Below are 14003 nucleotides of genomic sequence, written 5' to 3'. Positions count from 1 at the left end.
GAAAAAAATCACCAGTGAAACTGATAACAGTTCTCAGACTGGAGGAAGTTTCAAAGTAGAATGGAGAGAATACTTTTCAAATTGGAGTTTAAAACAGAAGAAACTTGTAAGTCAAATACCAACTGCAGATTGTATTTTCAGATACAAACTTAAACAGAATGTAATAGTTACAGTATTTTAACATTAATCTGTCTTAGACATTTATAGTCTTTGCCTCTGTGCATGCAGCTGAACAAAGAATACAGCTTGCACAACCAGAAGAAACATTCCATGAAAAAACTGAGTATCAAGACAATGAAAGATAGATGATACGTTATTCCAGTAGGATCCTGGAGAGGTCCCAAAATATGTACACAAACTATGGCATTAAAAGGTCTTTCTCAAAATATAACATGACTCATGCCCCCAACTTATTTCACACTCTACTGACTTTAGTTGACATGCATCAGCACCAACTGATTTCACGCTTTATAGTCTGGGAAATAGTCTACAGCCTAGTCTCTTTCACACTCCACTGACATGGTAACCCCATGGCTCACCAACTTAACTGCTCCAAGTTTAATGTTAGCACCTATTACTGAACACTTCAAAAGGTAGTCAGATCAAAGCTTTAATACAAGTGAACAATAGCAATATAATATGTAACAGAAAGATAGAAAGTTTGCTTCCTACTCTGCATATATACCTGGTGGTAGGGGGCAGAGACAAAAGAAAAACATTCCCTCCTAAAACTTCTTTCCCTCACTACACACCTGGAGGTTGGTCTGTGTTTCTAGAGTTACTTGAAATTAGTTTCCATCCTGGGTCTCTTCTGTGTTAAAATGATGTCCTATAGTTGACAATAAAGGAGCTCAAATGGACAAGGCTTTGGGGGCTGTACCTCAACTCTGACATGCATTAAACTTTTTTTCCCCTTTAGGATTCACAGACTAAGGCTAATAAACCATTGAGTAAATTTTGAAAGTAGAGGCCACAGACTTAATCTGTGCTAAGTGTCTTATATATACTACCTCATTTGATCCCAACTACAATACTAAGAGGCAGCTATTATTATCTCAACTTCATAGATGAGAAATCTGAAACTTAAGTTACTTAGCTCACACAGCTTCTAAGTGTTGCTTAGGATTTCCTGCACTTAACTACTACACTAGACTAGAACACGTAACTTATAAAAATTGTGATGGTATAAAACAAAGCATAGCAGAGAATAGTGCAATTTTAAAAACACCAAAGCACAATAGCAACAAAAATGAATAACTGTAAATGAGGTGGAATCTGTATACTAGAGATATAGTTACAGTTCTACATCTATTTCCTCCCTCCTTATAGCTATGCCAGCAAGTGTGAATGCCAAATGTGCCTGGTGAGAAACTGAGAAACCAAAAGAAGCAAGTTTCACTTCAAGGCAGATAAAGAGCATTAGCAAGTTAATAATAAGAGCTTCTCTTCTATGCAATTTGAAAGTTTACAAATTAGGGTTTCAAGAATAACAAATAATTAACTTAGCATACAATAATATCTTCAAACCAATGTTACTTTAAGGATCAGAAAGCCTGTACAGAGGGCTACAAAAGGCTTCCAAAGAATAACCTTCTGAACAAATATGGCTCAGGTACTTAAACTGCATTCTAATCTATTATTCTTATGATACAAAAAAAAAAAGATAAATGTCAAAGATGGGTAAAAGCTAATAATAGGTAATGGCATTTTCTCACCATCAAACAAATATTTATTAAGTGCACATACCGTACTAAGATCTATGACGGGGCAGTGGAGATTATAAAGTAGGACTACAAGGGGCTGGCCCATGGCTCACTTGGGAGAGAGTGGTGCTGATAACATCAAGGATAAGGGTTAAGATCCCCTTACTGGTCATCTTTATTTATAAATAAATAAATAAATAAATAAATAAATAAAGTAGGACTACAAGTAATAACATGGTTTGAAACACATAAATAAAAACATAGCTTCCTCCTTATAACGTCTCTACCTAAATGAAAAGATTTCTTTTTTTACAGTTGTTCTAAGGATTGCCAAATAAAGAGAAAAGCAGTAAATGATAGAAACCCAGAGCAAAGAGAGATCACAAAAGGCCTAGAACGTTGAGGAAAATGTCATAAAGTGGGTGGAACTGGAGCTAGGCCTTTAGAAGCTAATATTCAGACAGAGAATTGAGGGAAGACATTCTAAGTAGAAGAAATAGACTGAATATGTAAAGAGGCAAAAACAAAATTGTTATTTTGGAGATAGTTATAGAAACTAGTTGTCTTACTTAGTCAATTTGAGCTGCTATAACAAAGTACCATAGACTGGGTAGCTTTCAAACAACAGAAATTTCTCACAGTTCTGGCAGCTGGAAGTCCAAGATCAGGTTGCCAGCATGGCTAGGTTCTGGTGAGGGCCCTCTTCTGAGATGCAGATGGTTGACTTCTCATTGTATTCTCACATGGCAGAAAGCAAGCAAGCTAGCTCTCTGACCTCTTCTTATAAGAGCACTAATACCATTCATGAGGGCTCTACCCGCATGACCAAATTAACTCCCAAAGACCTCACCTCCAACTACCATCACATTGGGGTGGAGGAGTGAGAGGACATGTTTAACCTAAAACCAGAAACAGGATCAACAGGAGGGATGGGCTCCAAAACAATGTGCGCCAAGTCTAATCCTAGTCTGAATAAGACTTCTACCTTGGGGAGCAATCAAATACATTTACTTTGTATAGCCATTCTCATAATTAAGGAAAGAAGTGAACCATTAACTGCCCCACAGGAAATTCTACTCCACAATATAAATAATATTCAGAAACTCATGCCTTTATGTCTGACAAAGATTGCTACAGTCAACCATGTATTTCTGAAACAATACCAGCTGGTGGTGTGTATATATGTGTGTTTGTGCATAAAATTTAATTAGTTAATAACAAGATACACATTTGTTTGAGATAAAGATTCAGCCATTCTGGATTTAGATATGGTAACTGGCCTTACTACCACTGCAACAATTCCTGGAAAAGATAAGCCCCATTCCCATTACCCTGACTTTCATAGTTTCATTTCCTGGCAGGAAGTGATAGTTCTAGTCCCTTCAAAATTTTTAATTCCATCTATTCCACACTCTCATCAATAGAACATCTAACCTTACAGTTTTGATGAGAGAATAAAAGAATAACACTTTGAAAGGAAAAGTGAAATATACTATTTCTACTCCAACAAAACCCTACAGACACATTCTAGCTTTTTGTTTCACAGTTATATAAGCAGAATCTAAAAGCAGAATATCTTCCATTCAAACTGCCCACAAAACCGAAGTTACTCTGCTCGTCTCTCATTTCTTTCCCGCCCTATCTCCTCTATAACTTACACACAACCACCTCACTCTGATGTCTGCCTTCCCCAACTGCTGCCCAACAATTCAGAGGCTGTTACAGATTGTTAGAAGTGTGTTTGGGGACTTGAGAAGTACTCTTGTGGGACAGCACAGTGTGTTAGTACAGCATTTTCGCCGACACAATGTCATTCCTTATAGCTAGTTGCAAATTAGTTTCTTCTTAAAAAAAATAATACTCCTAATAAGACAAGTACAAGGAGATTTTAAATAACCAAGATAAAAACTCACTTCGGTATGCTCTGAGATCTAGGCTTTTTCAGTTGTACAAAATGACATCCCATGCCTCTACTCATACAAGCCATGGACAACATATAGAAATACCTGAAGACAGCTTCTGATGCTAACAAATGTAAAAAGACCAACAAAAGACATATCGATGGAGAATCTTATTTCCCTTTTTTCTGTGCCTATGGGCTCCTCCTCCTTGGATTCTATTTGAGAACACTTTATTTAAACTCAGCTTTCAACATCAACATTATTTTCTCACTATGTCTAGCTGTGTAAAACCATTTAAAAGAAAATTCTGTAAATCACCAGTATCATGTCATTACAGGTTCCATCCAGTTTTTGCCATGTGCTTCAGCAGCACATGAATACGATTATCATCTAACACTTGCTGTGACCAACTCTCTGGTTACCACTAAAGCCTTCACCCTGTACATCAGCTACCACTGGCTTCACGTAAGAATCAAAAGCTGGAACATATAGAAAGATCAACAGAGGATGTGGATAAGAAAACCTCTCACAAAATATCAGGTCACATCAACTAAGTTTTCTTTGAAAAACATTTTTTTTTTATAATAAATACCTACAGGGTAATATTAAAAAACTAAAATCAGTTATCTAATTATTTTTCATTTCCAAGTTCTTTAATAATATTATTCATTCTGCTTTACTATACTTTACTGAGGATTTAAATGACCATCTATTCTTCCTCAATCAGTTAATCAACCCCCTACAATAACACTGCATCTTTGCTGCCCCCTATATGAATTACAGGGAAGCTACAGCTTGACAAGAAGGATGTTAACTCTCAGTTGCTACAGTGGAAAGAGACTGAACAGAGGAAAGCCAGTAATTCAACTTTGAAAATGAATTCCAATATTTAACCAGCCCGTTCTCCTCTCCACAACAAACACCAAAATTAAGAAAGACAGAGAATAAAGAAAGAAAATCTTCAAAAGACCCTACCTAAGACTTTCAGGAAATTGCCACTTTCAAACCTGTTTTACATGAGAGTTACAAAATAAAATGACACTGAAATAGCAAAATATAAGCAAACATATTTAGAGTAAATAAACAGTATTTCTATAAAATATGCATAAGTATAAGCAACTCACCATATAAGTATCATTTATTTTAAAAACTAAAATATGCAAATAGACTCTATCTGAAGGCAAATTGTACAAAAGGTTCCCTTCTGACAGACAGCAACCTCACCTAGAAAATAACAAATTATTTTTATTAAAATGTATAGTTATTTTTTTTACAACTGTCTAGGCACTTAACTTTCATTATCTTATTTTGCAAATACTAAGTTTTTAACAATCATTTGCTACAGAATGTGCAATGAAAACAAACATACAAAAATACTTTCTAGTAGCTCATCAACCAAACAGAATAAGAAAATTTCATCTTCTTTCTCGGGCCTCTGGGACTAGTCTAAGGGGACAGAAACACCTACTAACTGCCATCAAAAAAAGAGATAAGAAACAAAATAGTACAAACTATCGAAAACGCAAAAAGTTGTTCAACTTCTAGTCATTACTATAGTTCTAACACAAAGGATAGCTTATGGCACATGGATGCTCAATAAGAATATGCTGACAAGATGGCTAGCCGGCTGGAGAGATGAACAAAAAAATAAACCTCACCAGTCGGCAAAGAAATAAAAAATAAACATATTCTTTTTTTGCCTATCAAACTGGCAAAGATTTAAAAAAGAGCAATAAAGTCCTGTTTTGGTGAATGTCAACAGAATAGCACTCAAACACAATATTAGCAGAGGCATATATTTTATTAATACAGAAAGCATTTTAATAATATGTTTCAGGAACATATATATATAAAATATATACCTCAAAGGTCCTTTGACCAGGCAATTCTCTGAAGAATTTATAATAAGGAAATAACTGGACTTCTACAAGGACACTTATTCCAGAACTATTTGCAATAGCAATATCTAAGAAAACTACATATGCTTTTAACTTTTGACCCAAACATCCCACTTTAGGAACTTACCCAAAGATATACCTCCAATATACGAAAATACATATGGAAAAGGTTGCATCATTGTTTGTAACTGTAAAATATTGGAAACAGTATAAGAGTGCAAAAATGTATCTATAGTATGCTACCTTTTATGTAAGAAAGAGGAGAAAATAAGATGATATACGTGTATCTCCTCAATCCTGAGGGGAAAAAACACACAGGAAGAATTTAGAGAAAAATGAGATTGGTAACCTCTGAGGGATGGGTGGACACAGGGTGGAAAGGAAAGGATAGAAGGAATGGGTGCTCTCAGTATATATTTTTTGTACAATAATGACTTGGAACCATGTTAATGTTTCACATACCCAAAAATAAATAAGATCAATTAGGACAGAGAGAAAAACATAGAATACAAATAAAAACAAGTGAACTGAACTGTACTGCAAATGAATAACAACCACTGGGGAGAGGGAAGGAATGCTGAAGAAAGAAAACTAATCCAATTAACTTTTGAACATGGTTTGTAGATCAGTGCTGTCTAACAGAAATATATTGGGAGCCACAGAGGTAAGTTAATATTTTCTAGTAGCCACATTAAAATAAAGTAAAAATAGGTCAAATAATTTCATTAATATATTTTCAATGTTTTATCAAATGGATCAGAATTGAGGTATTAATATAAACTCACTGCTTTAACAGACAAAGTTCTATTAGTGTGTGTATACAGATATATACACACACACCCATCTCATATATCTATTTCCTAGATGTCTGCAGAGGGGGCCTAGAAGCAATGAGGGCCCAGTAACAACTAAGACACCTAGAGTCCAGATCATGGCTTATAAAGCCATTCTCTAGTAAAAGAAACCAGGGCATATTGAAGAAAATTCTCATTCCAGGGCTGGGAAAATGCAAGATGAGCCTAAAATACCTTGTTATGATAAAAAGTAAGGAAGTGCTCAAATAATGACAGGGGTATGTCAAAAGAAGACTAGAAGAAAGACATATCTGTATATTGAGAAAGAGAGAAAAGAAATGGACCAAAATGCTAACATTTGGGGTAACTGGGTGAATTCTTTGTACCATTCTTGGAACTTTTCTGTAGTCTGAAATAAAGTCAACATAACAGAAAAAAGAAAGATATTAGTACAGTGTCTCACACATAACCTACAATCAAATAAATGGCAGTTGTTAGATTTTGTTAATGGGAATATAATATTTAGAATACTGTGCAAAAAAAAATTCTCTGGAATCAAGAGATATAATACTTTCATGGTGGGAAAAACTGGGGTAACAAAATAATACATACAGTTATGTATGTATTATTTAAACACACAGGCTCAAATACATAGGTAAATGCATAGAAAAAGATTAGAAGATATACACTAAACTGTTAACAGTAGTCAGCTCTGGGTAGTGGAATTAAAGTGATTTTGATTTTCTTCCTCATGCTAATCAGTATTTTCCAGTTTTCTCATAATGAATATGAAATACTTGTTTTTTCTCAAAGAATATTTTTAGAAATTAAAGGGATAGCTCACAATCAAAGAAGGCATGACATTCTTCCTTTCCTACTCTTCCTTTCCTATAGCAGTGCCCTCTCTGCAGATCTATGTTTAGTTACTGCATTTGAACACCGTATTGTTATTTGGCATTTCACAAATCAAAATTATAATAATCATATAGTATCATTTCACATGAAAGTATATTCCAGTTAGTCTCATCAAATCATTTCAGTCTCGTGGTTAAGAGAGTGGAATGTACATACACATATAATTTTGCTTCTTCCCCCAAATCCTCCGAAAATAACAGTAAATTTGTTTTGTTTTGTCTTAAGACATAAATCCACTAGACAGAGTAGGAGAGGAGAAAAAAGCAACAAAACTTTGGAAGTTAGAACATATACAGATGAATGTTAATTGTATAGCAGACCCTGGAGAGCTAAATCCCAACCCAGCAGCAGAGATAGAAATCCTCTCAAGGGTCAGAAACTGGCCACACCAACTATGGAAATGGAAGTGAAATGGGGAGCATCGGGTAAAAGGGGTTTGAGGAGCGTTAGATCCTTAGATCCCCTCCTCCTCCCTGAAGAATTGAGGTTATCTCTGTAGAATGTAAAACAGATGGTTCTGGCTTGTGAGTTGACTAGAAGAGCAGAGAGGTCTTTAAAACTGAGTGATTAAGTGAGTATATTGAATGACAAAATTTTTTACCCCACTCCCATTCCCACACACCAGCTCCCAGAAAAATGTAAATATTCTAGACTGAAAGATACCTACAAACATCTACCATAGCAGACAAAAACAGGCAGACCCACAGCAAGGTACATAATTATAAAATTTCAGAGCACTGCAAACAGAGCAGAGATCTAACAAGTTTCCAGAAAGAAGATCCAAACAAAAGAAGAGGATTCATGTTGGCATTAAGACTTTTTAATAGCAACAAAGGATAAGAAGAAAAAAGAAACTGTGCCTTAAAAATTCTGAAGGAAAGTATTTTCAATCTAGAATTTTAAACTTATCCAAACTATATTAATTGAATGTGAGGATAGAAAACAAAGATATTTTCAGATATGGAAAGGCTCACAAAATTACCTGTCACGTACTCTTTCCTAGAAAGATTCTCTTTTCCTTTTTGAAGGATTGAGAATTTTAAAGTTCTTACAAATTTAGGAAAAGACTGTTTGTAGCCATAGTAAAAAGTTACTGAGAACCACTTTTAAACCCTTCCAATTTTAAACCCATTCAATTGATAACAACTCATTTCAACAGACACTCTTTTACAAGCCAACCAATCAGTATAAGCCCTTGCTTATGCAAGTCAGCCAATTAGGGACAGATTCACTCCAATAAAACACCCCTAAATGCCAACTGTATTAGTCTGTTTTTGTTGCTTATAACAAAATACTTGGAACTGGGTTATTTATAAAGAAAATGAAATTTATTACTTACAGTTTCTGAGGCTGGGAAGTCCAAAGTCCATCCGGTGATGGTGACAGCGACCCAGGGGTCTCACATTGCAAGATGGTGGAAGCAGTGAGAGCAGAGAGAGAGAAAGACAGACCTCCTCTTCTTTTAAAGCCCTCAGAATCATGCCCATGACCACCATTTTTAATCCGTTCACTATGGCATGGTCCTACAATCCAATCACCTCTTCAAGGCCCCACCTTTCAATTACCAATAATAGGATTTCCTACCCTCCTAGCAGTTACAGTGGGGCCTAAATTTTTTTTTTTTTTTTTTTTAAGATGACCAGTAAGGGGATCTTAACCCTTCACTTGGTGTTGTCATCACCATGCTCACCCAGTGAGCTAACCGGCCATCCCTATGTGGCCCATGGCCTTGGTGTTATCAGCACCACACTCTCCCGAGTGAACCATGGGCTAGCCCCCATGGGGCCTGAATTTCTAATACATAAAACTTGGGGGACACAATTCAAGCTTCAACGAGTTTTGGGGGGACATAATTCAATCCACTACACCAACCAATTAACAGTCTGACTTAAGTAACCATGTTTCTACAGATGATATTAACTGTGTCTAGCCTCTTAAAATCTTCCAATCCCTGAACTCCTTGCTCCCCCAAAACACTATATAAGATTATCAATCTGCTTTGTTCAGGGAGTTGTACCTGATCAGATATTCTACATAATAAGTGATGGTCTCATCATCCTTTGACAACAAGGAAATAAACCAAAAGAATAAAGACATGGGACACTGAAAACAGGATTTCCAACACAAGAGAGAAGTGAAGGAATTACTGGTGAGTGGGTATTCCAAGATAATAACTGCGCCAGAAGAAGGTGGCAACCAATCCAAATTGAAGCTATGTGACAGAGATCAGGCATGTTGAAGGTTGTCATCCCCATGCTCTATGCCATAGTACTATCTTTTCAATCCAACACAACTACTAGAGGATGTGCTCCACCTAAATAAGAGAGTAAAAGAAGAGTGAGAAAGAAAGTTCTAACAATACTGGGAATCAAACCCAGAAGAGTGAAAAGTCTAAGGATAACAACAAAGAGAAATCATCCCAGGAAAAGAGCTATGCAGTAGGCCTAGAGGGTAGGCTCAGATAGGACAACGGAATTCTCTAGAAGCTGTTTCCAAGAATTAAAAAAAAATAAAAAGATAATTGGAACTGATGGATTACTATGATTGGCCTTCTGGAAAACTGCACTGAGAAGCTATTTAAGATACTATCAGCAAATAAAAATTGCACAGGCATAATGTAAACATAACATTAACTATTTGATTTAACCAAATATTGTATGTAATAGAGCTAAATTAGGAGGCTAGGGGAGGAACAGCAGTAGACATGGTTATTTAAGAACAGTAAAACTTCCTCTACCACAATAGAAACTCAATATACATATAGTGAATAAACTGGTGAGTCAAAAGACAGTATTATACACATATTATTTTAAAATATGGAGATACGTAAGTGCCAAAAGAAACCACTTAAGGAGTTGAAATTGCTTGCCTTTAGAGAAGGGACTAGAGACAGTGGGGAGGGACGGGACAAAAACTACTCACCGTATTTTGCAGTAAATTCTTTTTTTACTATTTGACTTTTTAAATTGCGTCTATTTTAAACTTTATGTCTGTTGATAAAATATTAAATTTAGAAAGTTATTTCAAAACAAAAGCCAAATAGCAACATATGAACTTTTTATCTTAAATATTTGTTCATCATTCAAAAATATATAAATCAATTGAACAAAAATTCTGAGGGAAAAAGTCCCCTCTTTGTTGAAAGACCTTCGTATTTATAATACTAAAAGAATATAAACACACAAAATATGGAAGCTTTAAAAATAAAAATTTAAAAAGCAAATAATTATCAATTGAGTGGACAGAGAGAATTCAGGAACTATAATACTAGGAAGACTGTAGGTCTGACCTTACTTACAAATTCATTAATGATCAGGAGACAGTGCAAATAACACATTTAATTAAATTTGCTCATTTATCTATTTGGGGAAGTACAATTAATAGCAGTGAGAGAGAGTAGTAATATAAAAGGACAAAGATGGATTAAAAATATTGGCCAAAAAAGCAACCAAACTGGAAGTGAATGGAAGACTAGGTAAAATTAGGCTTAAAACAACAAAAGAGGGTACCAGAAAGTTTACTGCACACTGTTACCATATGAAGTAATTTTAGCCAACACTAATGTTAATGGGGGAATATATACACACATGCACATACACACATACACATAATTTTGTCTTTATTAGAAAGTGATAATCCTAATAAAGCAAGGATTCATGAAGGGATTACAACCTAAAAACAAAGTACTGTTGATGCAATCTGACAAGAGCAGATTTGTACTCACAGTTTCATAATCATAGAAACTCTACCAAGGACTACCAATAATGAATTAAACAATCTTAAAGACAATCAACTGTGGTCTACCCTGTATTCTTCATCTAGCTACACTTTTATCCTCACTGTTCCTGTTCTTTATTCTCAGGAATCAACCATTCAAAATATCAGGAATCAACCATTCAAAATAAAGTCCACTTTTCCCAACCTCTCCAGCAGCAAGGTGTGGCTATATGACTAAGTTTCACCAATGAATATGAGCAAAAGTGGTATACTTCCAGGAAGTATCCTTACAGGGAAGTAGACATGTTCTTCTCTTTCTCCTTTTCACTGGTTGGAATGTGGATGAAACGGCTAAAGCTCTAGCAGCTATCTTAGACCCTAAAGTAACTTTGGAAAAGAACAGAATCCATGCACAAGGTGAGCAACATCATGACACCATGGCAAACCATACCAGTCCTAAACTGACTACTTCCGGAATTCCTGACATCTACAGAAATAAACTTCTATCATGTTTAAGTCTGTTACATGATTGCAACCAAATCTAATCCTAATTAACATAACCTCTGTACACTCTATATATATTCGTTTTCTTTCTTTCTCTAAACAATCTGTCTGCTTCCTTGCCAGCTCTTTTTCTGCAAACCACTCCCTTCATATGAGTGTTGCCCAATATTCCATCCTTAGTCTTTTCTCTTCTTTTCCCACTAAGCTGTAGGCCAAACATTCTAAAAAACCACATCACTAATATCTGATCTTTTGAGTTCCAATTTTATCTCCAGCTGCCTATCTCTCCACTAGAATAGTATACAATACAGGAACATAACTGATTTCTTAAAACAAACAAACAAAATAGATAAATAGAAAAAGTGGTGGTGGTAGCAATAGCAGTAGTTGTTCAAGTGGTAATAAATAACTAATATCTACTGAACTCCTACTATTTGCAAAGCATTATTCTAAATCTAAGAGCTAATCCTCACAAAAATCCTACAAAGTAAGGAGTATTATAACCATCCCCATTTTACAAATGAGGAAGCTAAGTATCTTGCTCAAGACACACAACTAATGTACTAAAGAGATCATTCAAACATAGGTTCCCCAGAACCCACCATCTTAACAGTGCATAATAGCACTTTATTGCAAAGATGCTATCACAGCTTAAGATTTTTTAATGTCCTCAGCAACCAGGATAGTCATATAAATATCCTCCATGGTAATAAATTTTATGCCTCTGTAGATTAATTTTTAGAAACTGACAATTATCACTTACAAATACATAAGTGTGGTAAATAAGACAGGTGATCAAGCAAGATAAAACTCTTTGAGGGAAAAGACATATGACCATCAAGTCATGAGATTGGTTTTCTTGCATGGATTACTGGTTCTAACAGCAGTTCCAAAAGACAAATTCCAAAGAATATTCACTAGAATAATGCACAGCCTCAAAAACAGATTGCTTTAAAAGGGACAGCATTCATTCCGATTAACAAATTTTTAAAGCACCAGATTTTCTAAACTACCACTTAAATTACCTAATACCTAAAATTTAACATATTAGGGCCGACCCCGTGGTGCACCCCGGAGAGGGTGGCACTGGGAGCGCAGTGGTACTCCCGCCAGCAGGTTCGGATCCTATATAGGGATGGCCGGGGCGCTCACTGCCTGAGCGCGGTGCGGAAGACACCAAACCAAGGGTTGTGATCCCCTTACCAGTCACAAAAAGACAAAAAAAATAAATAAATAAAAAATAAAAATAAATAAAAATAAAATTTAACATATTAGAAACTGAACTCATCTTTCTCCTAGATCTGTGATCCTTTTCCCAGTATCACTATTTTTTTTTTTTTTTTGTCTTTTTTGTGACCGGCTGCACCGCGCTCAGCCAGTGAACGCACTGGCCATCCCTATATAGGATCCGAACCTGCGGCGGGAGCGCTGCGCTCCCAGTGCCGCACCCTCCCGAGTGCGCCACGGGGTCGGCCCTTCCCAGTATCACTATTAATGACACAACATACTTGATATGTCAGGGTCAATACTTTGAGGCATTCTGACTCTTCCAGTTCTTCTAATCCCGTATCTTATTGTTCTTCCTCCACAAGAGGTATCATGTTTTCTTCTTCCACATTATTTCCACATTACTCCACAGTACTACTGACCCAGCCACTCCCTACTTGAGGTTATCTCACACGCAGAGCTGCCAAGACAACCTTCCTAAAACACTGTTTTCATCATAAGACTCCCAAAAGAAAAGTACCATCCCCTATTGGATCAAATCTAAGTTCTTTAGCCTAGCCTTCAAAACCTTCCATTAATTCTCCTTCATTATCACTACACCCAGATAATTTCTACTCATCATCAGAAATCATACCTTCGATTTGTGCAATACTGTTAACATTCCCTTTTTGTCTCAGTTCACATATTGTACTCATTTTTGCTTCCAACTTCTTACCATTCTGTCTGGAATTTTCTTCTGTCCTTTCCAGTCTATCTGTTACTCTATCACTTCAAGGTCTTCCTCTTCCATGAAGCCTAAATACCTACATAGATAGTGCTATATTTTGCATTTCTCAACACAAAGATCACTTAGTAAAACTGGAAGAATCTCAAAGATCAACCAGACAAGGTAAGAGTACTATTCGTACTCTTTTGGGTACAAGTAATTTTCTAAGCAGAGGATTAGTTTTCCTAAGATTGTTCTGTCAAATACCTTGGAAAATCATTCGAGAGCTGACACAATGGAAGCCTAGCAGTATCCTATAACTTACCCTAGTTTTCAGGTTGACAATGACAAAACCCAAATTTGAATTCCAGTCTCTTAGGTTCCCATCCAAAATGAATAAAAATCTAAAGATCACTTCTCAGTAACATAATTCATACTACATTCCAGAAAAATTGTTAGTCACTATTAATGAACTTTTTTTAAGATACAAAATTTATACACAATAGCAATAGATTCCAATTTGTGTATGTGTGTGTCTGTGTGTATGTTACATTAATACACACAGAGAAAACAGAATGGAAGGAAATAAACTTAAACGTTAACAGTTACTTTCAGGTGGTGAAAATACAGCTGTATTT

At 35.8% G+C, this 14003-nt stretch overlaps 1 protein-coding gene across 6 annotated transcripts in view; it reads right to left on the bottom strand.

Moving 5' to 3' along the window:
* R3HCC1L (R3H domain and coiled-coil containing 1 like) overlaps positions 1–14003 on the bottom strand; it is an 88570-nt gene that overhangs the window by 65716 nt on the left and 8851 nt on the right. The window contains exon 1 of one of the 6 annotated variants that reach the window (XM_063102257.1): positions 8551–8626. The exons of the other annotated variants lie outside the window; for them this stretch is intronic. The gene's annotated coding sequence lies outside the window, so the exon portion shown is untranslated. Of the gene's footprint in view, positions 1–8550; positions 8627–14003 lie in introns of those variants that run through there. 6 annotated transcript variants of the gene reach the window in all.

The sequence above is a fragment of the Cynocephalus volans genome, chromosome 7 (assembly GCF_027409185.1).
Source record: "Cynocephalus volans isolate mCynVol1 chromosome 7, mCynVol1.pri, whole genome shotgun sequence".
Taxonomy (NCBI): domain Eukaryota; kingdom Metazoa; phylum Chordata; class Mammalia; order Dermoptera; family Cynocephalidae; genus Cynocephalus; species Cynocephalus volans.
The sequence above is the reverse complement of the archived record's forward strand: the minus strand, read 5'-3'. Positions and strand labels throughout refer to the sequence as shown.